We start from the raw sequence: 9436 nt of genomic DNA on the forward strand, positions 1-9436 counted from the left end.
TCTGATATTGCCAGACATGGAAATTGTTATCATGTAGTAACTGAGATATCTCCTGTGTTTTATTACGCAGACTGTTTATATTCACGTGTCCCACATGTAGCCCTTTACACGGTAAGGTGACATTAGGACCTGGATTGGTCTGTATGTCGCCTGACATTAACAGGGTGAGTACGGCTAACAGTAAACTCGGGTCTGAGGTACCTCCAGTACTGTGTTTTCTTGACTGCGTCACCAGTTGGATGCTGCTGACTGCGAGAGATCCACCCATACCCAGAGACACGGGACGATCAGGTGCAATCTGCCATGATGTCAGTGGATCCACAGGAAACTGAGGTGGTAGCACTCGGCTGACGTTTGGGAGTAGGGCTGAAGTAATAGTGGCTCCAAGCAACACGAGGCGAGGCAATGCACTTAACATAGACATGGTTTCTATGGACTCCAGGCTACCTAATCTATAACAATCAAGATTAGTGCTAAAATCTTTATTTCAAGGTTAGAAAATGATCACAGGGGTTGATAGTACCTTTTAACGTGTTTACAGAAACTAGTACTATCTAATGATGGATGCGTGACGTTGCACAATCAGTTACGTGTCATCAGAGTACAGTAATGATAATGTGCCTAAATATACAGATTGGTGAACAGACAATGTGCACTAAGTACAATCATACAATAATACAAGCATTGGAACACAGTGTTGGAACCTCCAAGTGAGCTCTTCCTGTACGGCTCTGTACGTTTTGCCACCGGTGATGCCCCAGGGTGTTCTATGCTGCCCTCCCCAGTGCGCACGAACGGGCACAATTTGGCAAGGTAATAGACAAACAATTTATAATTTTGTGAACTCCCAGTAATTGGGTAGCGTCTATAATCAGTATGCAGTCAACTCAAGCTGAGTTGTACGCTCTAACGTTAAGAAACAAGAAAAATTTGGGGGCCTTACTCGCCAGTGGACAAGGAGGCGTCCATCTTGAATCCTGACCTCTGACCTGTCTGTAAGAAAAGTTTTTAAAGAGAGATGTGTGATCAATCATTAGATGAATATTCTATGAGAAATGTTGCATTTGAAGACTATTCTTTAATTTTAAAAATTCTATCTATGCTGCAAGTCTCCATAGTCTGCCAATAAACTGCTGGTAATTTAGTACTGCTTGCTTGTGCCTGCTGTTTGTTTGAACCTTTATTTATTCTTGAAGGCTCAATAGGCCTGCAGGCCGCTTTTCATTGAGATCATGAGGCAAGGGTCAAGTATATAACAGAGATACAGTTACATCGTTTAAAGTCCTTATAAGTCTATATACTCAATATATACATATTAACTGTATTCACTTTATTGGATGGATTGACTATTCTCTTTTCACTGCCAGGGTCTAAATTTCCAGGAGCTTACAATAGGCTGTGCTAAATTTCTAGGGTTGCTATTAGATGCTAACGCTTGTGACCTCCGAATACGACAATAGGACTGTATAGGTTTTGAACCACTCTCACCGAAAAGGACCCCTATACTCTTTTCGATAAGTGTGATGGAATCTTAATGTACTCGAGGTGTGGCTGTTCTCAAACGAGACGGGACCTCCATTTAACGGCCTTATAATCCGAGGGACGGAACTAGCCAAAGCTAGATACTCATTTCTAACCTTGAAGTCGTGTAAAGTGCCATTTCAAATGGTACATGGTCATCAAAGACTGATAAAGGATTCGAAGCCAGGACCTCCGGGTTATGGGCCGAAAACCTTGTCGCTATGCCACACGACTTAACACTTTGCCCCTATGATGAACTCTTCAGTATCTTTCGATGTGCGTCCCTCCCCAGTGACATATAGATTAGTTAAAGACTTACAACATAGACCTAGAAGTTGAAGCTTTCCTTGTACAACAGTTGCATAACAACGATCATAACACATCAGTCACCCTTCTTCAAAATTTGTACTGAGAAATTAGCTATGAAGGAAAACCAAGGGAAATAAGTTAATAACCTTATTAAAAAAACTTTAAGCATACGTATGAAAGAGAAAAATACATCTATATATAACAAGTTTTAACAATCGGCAAGCCATGGCTAAAGTAAGGATCCGATCCTTACTTAACCCTCAACAAATTGAAGCTGGTAGATACACCCGAACTACTCCTAATATTTTGTGAGACGAGGGAAAGAAGCATGTAAAACTATAGATATAAGCAAGCAAGCAAGCAAACAAACAAACAAACAAACAAACAAACAAACAAATCAAATGCACACATCCAAACAAACAAGCAAATAAGAGGGTTGCACGGTGTGAACCTTCATTCGCGAGCAAAGAAACCAAACGTTCACCAAGTAATAGTTCCTTTACATCTTAATGCAAAATAACGGAGCTTCGAATTCAGCTCAGCAATAATACAGGCTAATACAGTAGAATGAAGCTTCAACATATTTCAACTTATGTGTCTGCATAACAAATATATTTCGTTGAGAACCAATTACAATTTAATTCTTCTAAGGTTCTATCATATACATGGTTGGCATAGCAAATCCGGCGTCTTTTAAAGGCAGTACTCAAGTTCCATACTTACTTCTAAACTTTATAAAGATATCAAAACGTTAATCTTCTAATCGCATCGAGTTGTAGATTTTCTAGTCGTGTCAAGTTGCACTTTACAGGATGCAGTTAACGTAGCCCTTATGCTTAGTGCACTGTCCTTGTTGCTGACAAGTCTTCCTGGCGACGTTGACATGATGCGGTTCCTGTGACAAGTGCTGAATGTTACAGCAGGTTTTCCTGTGGCAGACATGAGAAACCTCCAGAGTGACGTCCTCCTCTCCTGGCCTCTCCAACAGGAAGACTGCCCGGTACACTCTCCGGAACACTCGCCTTCCATCGAGCAGTTTCATCGAGGTTTTGTGGTGTACCTGTAGGGAATGGGTGTTGTTGGTAAAGTTTCCGTAAGTTTGGGTCGTTGCAGAGGGTTGCTGAGAACACATAAAACACGGCGGTAGAAGAACAAAAGAAAGTCTGTACACCTTGGATGGCAAGACTCAACTATGCGATCTAACGCTAAGTGCACAACCAGCCGTACATGCAAATACGTGCTGTCTACGTGCAAAAACGTGCAATCTGTTTGGATCTGTACGTGGTAAGTACCGCCTCCGTACGAACTCGTAGTGTGTGACAAAGCCAGCCTACATACTGCCACAGGGGCCACAATGTTAGAATTACCCTCACATTCTCAGAAATTCAATATTTGTAAACAATCGGAAGTCGGGTGAACGTCGCCCGACTAACGTAGTCTCCAAGCAGTCCCTACGGTGCCTTAGAAATAGTATCAAAGCTGGCCAGGGACTTGGTATACCGGCCCGTTTGACTCCCTTAGCCGGCTATCTCCCTTTCGCCGGCTATACTCCTTTGACAGCTTTGATACTATTTCTAAGGCACCGTAGGGTCTGCTTGGAGACTACGACTAACGGGCGTTCGCCATCCGATTTGAACTGGATGATTAATAACTATGTCTGTGCAGACTGTGCTCGCCTATCGTTAGATTGACGCAAGACTATTAACTGATACCCTTGCGAGGTATACATGATTTGCACGCACGATATGCGATTCGGTAACGAGCTCTGCGATCTCGGAGATCTCCTGCGACTTGTCGCTTATGTTAAGAACATGTTTCGTTGCGCCGCGACCGTCGTAAGACTCCTGAAAATTGCCGGCGATCCCTAAAAATCGCAAGATGATCGTCAGAACACCGGACGAACACCGTCAGAACACCGTCACGAAAATGTCATTTAGGGCTCGTAAACTAGTCTTCCGATCGAATCGCGCCTAATGTATGAAAGAACCCACTGAACTTATCGAAAAGACTCCTTCTCGATGTGAGTGGTTCAAACCCGACAGTCCTATGGCCGCACCTGGGGCAATTATTGTCGTATTGAAGTCACCTGAGTGGCGCCAAATGGCAGACCCTTGCGATTTAGCCCCACCTATTGTAAACTAACAATTCAGCCCCTGGCTCCCAAGAGTGAGTAGTCGGCCCACCCAATAACAATAACAATTATAAAAGGTCCCCTTTGTTACGACGGTAGCAAAGCCGTAGGGATGGGAGAGGTCCGAGTAATTTGTTTCATTTTACCTGTCTCGTGATCAGTTAATTGGGTGTAAAGTGTCTTTCTCATGGGAACAACATACTTGTCTAACAGTAACTGTATTAAAGTTTGTTTTATCTGACCATTACCAACTCAGCCAGGTCAAGTCGGCCAAAACCTTGATCAACTTACTTGGAACAAATCCTGGTCAACTCGGACCAACGCTCCTGTCTTGGTCGAACTATTCCCCTGTTATTGTCGATATCCGTTGGCCCCTGTGGTCGAAGTTAAACTGTGCACTACCTCTTTCCATGCAGTTGTGTCCGCTATGATGGTACTCCCTATCGCAACGATCCAATATATGGTTTAAAGGTATACGTGTATTGTTACATGGAGATACTTCAAATTTACCTTAGTCTGGGCTTTTGTTGCCTGATTGGTGTTTTGCTCATACAACTGCAGATTGGTATTTTTCTCATACAATACAGCTTCTAAAAACACCGGATACAAGTTACCATGTGGATAAAGGTGAACTACCGATATGTGTATACATGGAGATACTTCGATTCTACCTTAGGTTTGTGTTGCTTGTAAATTGTTTAATATTTATTCCCTGCAAAATAAACATAGAAAAAAACAGCAATTGACAGTTTCCGAAGAACGAACCTACAAAACAGACCAATTAACAGACCACTACTATTGTAAGACTACCACGGCACACCCAAAATGCAAACCTAGAAAAACAAATTAATTAACAGGCAACTACTATTGTAAGACTACCGCTGCACAACCAATCAATGAACAGCATCCAATTTTGCACATTTGCGTAATGTCGGTGTGAAAAGTATAAATTTTGCCCCCGTCTCCGTTTTTACATAGCTGCAGTCCGACTTCGTTAGACGCTAGGCACATCGTGATCGCTCTTGCACGGCAGGAACCAAGTAGGTACCAGGTTTACTTTATCAACTACTCTTATTAGCATTACATCAATTGCATCCGTGACCAACTCTTGATTTTGTTAGTTTTTCGCAAAGCTTTCAACTCGGCCAAAACCCCTGGTCAACTCGGTCCAAACCTCTGGCCAACTTGCCCTGACCCAGGTTCATAAGGCCCAGTCAACACGGCCCAAATGCCTTGACTCTAAACCCTGGTCAACTTGGTCAAAACCCCGGTTAATTTGGCCCAGTCAACTTGGCCCAAATGCCTTTTCAACTCGACTTAGATGCCCTTTCAACTCGGCCTAAATGCATTTTCAACTCGGCCCAAATGCCTTGTCAACTCGGCCCAAACTAACCCAACTCGGCCCAAATGCCTCTTCAACTTGGCCCAAATGCCTTTTCAACTCGACTCAAATGCCCTTTCAACTCGGCCCAAATGCCATTTCAACTCGACCCAAATGCCTTTTCAACTCGGCCCAAACTAACGTTCCTGGTCAATTCGGCCCAAATGCCTTTTCAAGTTGGCCCAAATGCCCTTTCACCCGGCCCAAATGCCTCATCAACAACGTTAACTCGGCCCAAACCCTGGTCAACTCGGCCAAGCTATTTCGTCCCTCCTTGCTCGTCCTGATTGTTGACATCCGCTAGCCCTTGTGATTTGAGTCAATCTCTGCACTACTTCTTGCTATGTATATTTGTCCGCTATATGTGGTACTCAGTTTCACCTTAACAAACACTGTTTTTACTGAACGATCTGTATTAAAGCGTTTTACGTGGTAATCACTCCAAGTATCCTTATATATCAGTTATAACCTTGTAATATTACTTGTATCATAGACTCAGAATATCATAGATACTAGTAGTAACGACTGCTTTCATAGAGTAACACAGATCGTACAACTGCGAGTCTAGTTTGTAAACACAGATCGCCTCTGTAGTCAAATGATATCCGTAAGAACAAACCTCATATATCGGTTAACGTAATGCTGTTGTTATATATTGTATTGTCACCAAAGCTAGCTGTTGAAATAGTCTCCGGCTAGTTGGGTAGCCCTTGCTGTATCTCTCTATACTGCCGAATAATTCAAATCAAAATCTCTATATGCGATTGAAAATATCCAACTATAAAGTTCTATTTCCTTTTACCTCAGGTGAGTCAACACCATGAGGCTGTTCGCCTGTATGCTGCTTGTGACGATGGTTTTCACCGCAATGCTGATTGACCACTCGGAGGGCTTCGCTCGCCGCCGGTACAGCAGGAGACGGTACTTCTCGGCAGAAATTGGACAGCTGGCGAAAGACGTGAAAGAAACGAGGTCCCTCATGGATCAACTGAATGACGTGCTGGATGAAGTGGATGAGCAGCTTGACGCACGTGCACAGGAGTTAGGGGGTCCAGAGGAGCAAGAAGGTAAGAAATCTCACGTTTTCCTGTCCTTTTTTTTACTATGTATTGTAAATACATTTACGTGTCATTGCACAAGAAACCAGGCGAAACCAGGCAAAGGTCGGAAGATGGAGTCGGCCGAATCGGCTCATACTTTGTATGTGTGATAGATATGTGGAACCATGAACAGCCATATTGATAAAACCCTCCATGTATTTTTCGTTATGGCAGTCTGGGATCCCCCTCAAAGACCCTCTAAAATCCAACAATTTATGGCTGAAAATGACTGAATTTTCGATGGCTATGCTGACAGTTCTGATTGTATGCTTATTTTCAGACGCGCCCTGATGCGACGCTGACTCCTGTACCCGGCATGACAGCCTACCGGATCAACGGAACACCGGCGTTTCCAGTGATGGGCAAAAAATCAAACGCTGGGTTGATAAATAAAAGTCATGAAAAACGTTATTCTTTGTGCAGTGTGACTTATTTATAAGAACTTGTGATATCGCTGGCCTTGTGTTCGTAGTTATGATCGAAGTCGTATGAATAAAGTAGAGTGGCAGGATTGGAATGTGACAGGAAGAGAAGGCGAAAAGACTTGCTCATTGACAGGAAGTAGAATTCCGTATGTGTGTGTGTGTGTGTGTGTGTGTGTGTGTGTATGTATGAGTGTGTGTGTGTGTGTGTGTATGTATGAGTGTGTGTGTGTGTGTGTCACTGTGTGTGTGAGTTTGTGTGTGTGTGTGTATGAAGCCATGCAGTGGGTATATTAGCCTCCATGGTCCAGCGATAAAACAGAATAAACAGGTTACCTGTAAGTGTCATGCATGCAGGCTTATTTTTCATGTCGACCTCCAGTTTTTCTTCAGTTTTTACTCGCAAGGTGCATGGAATCTTGGTAGACTTGCTGACGTCAAACTTGTCTTTCTTGTCTAAACTAGTACTATCTATGGTGGTTCGAGGTTTGTAACTGTTGCTAATTTCACTAGAAAGGTCTGAACAAAATAACGGAGATGCCACGGTCTCCCACACCAAACAATCCAATATTACTAAATATGTTTATTGCAAATTCTTGCCCGAAAGCTAATTGCAGGTACAAACAACATGTAAAATAAGGAAAATACAAAGGTGCTAGGAACTACATTCTATGACTATGCTATGCTAGTGTACATTATGCTGGTTTTGTTGGGTTAGGCTTCTTCTCTTTAGGCAGTGGAAGACGAATTTACCCACTTCTTTTATAATGTGTGGGTTCTTTGATTTTAATAGTAGGGTTGATTTTTCATTGTCAGGAATGGTTGGAAAGTAAGCGTGTATTTTGGATACGCTCATAAATAGTTGGTTTCTTATATCATCATAAAAAGAACAATTAGTGATAAAATGACTCTCGTCTTCCACAGCATTTGAGAGGAAATATTTACAGATCCTCTCAGACACAGGTAGCTTCATATATCTCCCCTTTTTTCTATTACTATACCTTTATCATGTGAATTTCACTTGCAACTCACGTGTTGCTGAAATTATTGAACCCAAGAGTGAAAATAAAAATATACACCAAGTACTGAGCAGTGTGGAAAAATTAAGTGTGTCGATCCTTACTCCCTTTTGAATAAATCGGCGACAATGGGGACGGCTATTTTACAAACATATAGATATTTTCATGTAACGCTGGTTCACCTTTATCCGAGGGTAACCTATATTCGTTGTTTGTAAGAAAAACTTATTTAGGGATATGAAGTTGACGCATGGTGGTTTCAAATCGGAGCATTGTGAAAATATTGCAAATTTGAAATCACTGTCCGCAGACTTAATACTCCTAAATGTGCTGTTTTTAAAGACAACGGATAATGGTCACCCCACGGATAAAGGTGAACTAACGACATATCAAAGAGTGGTAGTGGCGGCTTCCACTATAGATTTTTTACATCAAAACTTGGTATAGAAAAAAAACACAAACACAGAAATCATCGGACGTCAGAGACTTTACAAATTCTTTATTTGAAGATCCTCATAAAAAATGATCCAAGACATCATCTCAAGAAATATATATGCAGATAGTTTCCTGTCCTCAGGGTCTGGGCGGGCAGTCGTAATCGCTGTTGTCTGTGTCTCATAGAAAAGAAATAAGCCGGTAAGGATCTGTAACACATGAAAACTACTGTCGAAAACATTCAAAGAAGGACAGGTGCATATTTGTGCGTTCAAAGGTTTTTTAGTTAAGATATAATGGCATTACCTGATTAAAACATGTTTTCCTTTTGCTTTTCGGTACACACTCAAGCAAGACGTCACAACAACGATCGAAGTAAAGTACAATGCAGCATTTAGTGTACAACAAAACGCAAGAAGCTCTCTCCAACCATAGTACTGTGTGTGTAAACGTAAAAAAGTGTAAATGGAGTCCTGTTTCCTGTAAATGCATTTAAGTTCGCGGGGATTTAATTTCGCGGTAGCGGGAAAGGGACTTTTCGCGGTGGATTTAAGTTCGCGGTATGGGAAGGGCTGATGCTTTTTTGCGAAACATTTACGTGGGTCCGTAAGTTGTACGCAGTGACACTCACTTTAAAGAACAATTACTGATAAAGGCTTAAATCCTAAACGAACTATTGTATTCAGTGTCTGAAGCTAAGGTCACCATTATGTACACTGCAATCTTATATATTTATTTCTTCTCATTGTACTTATTAAAAAAATTATCCTTGGCTGAATCTGGAAAAATGACTTTTTGCCCTTTGGCATGGCAACACGGCAATCGGAAATCCTAGAGCCCTAACCCATACCGCTTCGCACATTGTTTCAGTTCCTTTCACAATATACATGTAGCAACACTGAGAACGTGTATGAAGTGATTATGGCTTTATTTCAATGACAATGACAATGAAGTTTATTGAATATTATCATATAGCCAGGCGCCGCGAACCAATCAGAAGGCCCCGTTCCACGTTGGTTATGACGCCGTAACACGTAGATTCAGGCCAGGCAGGTGGGTATCGCTCCTCTGATTGGTCAGAATGAATCGACACCGGCACCGGTGTCAATTTGCTTCGA

The 9436-nt window shown here is 42.1% G+C and overlaps 1 long non-coding RNA gene across 3 annotated transcripts in view; it reads left to right on the forward strand.

Moving 5' to 3' along the window:
* LOC118425876 overlaps nucleotides 1-6853 on the forward strand; it is a 25845-nt gene extending 18992 nt beyond the window's left edge. Inside the window, exons 1-3 of one of the 3 annotated variants that reach the window (XR_004832337.1) lie at nucleotides 4851-5001; nucleotides 6150-6409; nucleotides 6723-6853. This is a non-coding gene — a long non-coding RNA (uncharacterized LOC118425876). Of the gene's footprint in view, nucleotides 1-4850; nucleotides 5006-6149; nucleotides 6410-6722 lie in introns of those variants that run through there. The other 2 variants (XR_004832338.1, XR_004832339.1) reach the window with 2 other exon arrangements.
* The last annotated feature ends 2583 nt before the right edge of the window (nucleotides 6854-9436 follow it).

Source organism: Branchiostoma floridae, chromosome 11 (assembly GCF_000003815.2).
Source record: "Branchiostoma floridae strain S238N-H82 chromosome 11, Bfl_VNyyK, whole genome shotgun sequence".
In the NCBI taxonomy this organism is placed as follows: Eukaryota; Metazoa; Chordata; class Leptocardii; order Amphioxiformes; family Branchiostomatidae; genus Branchiostoma; species Branchiostoma floridae.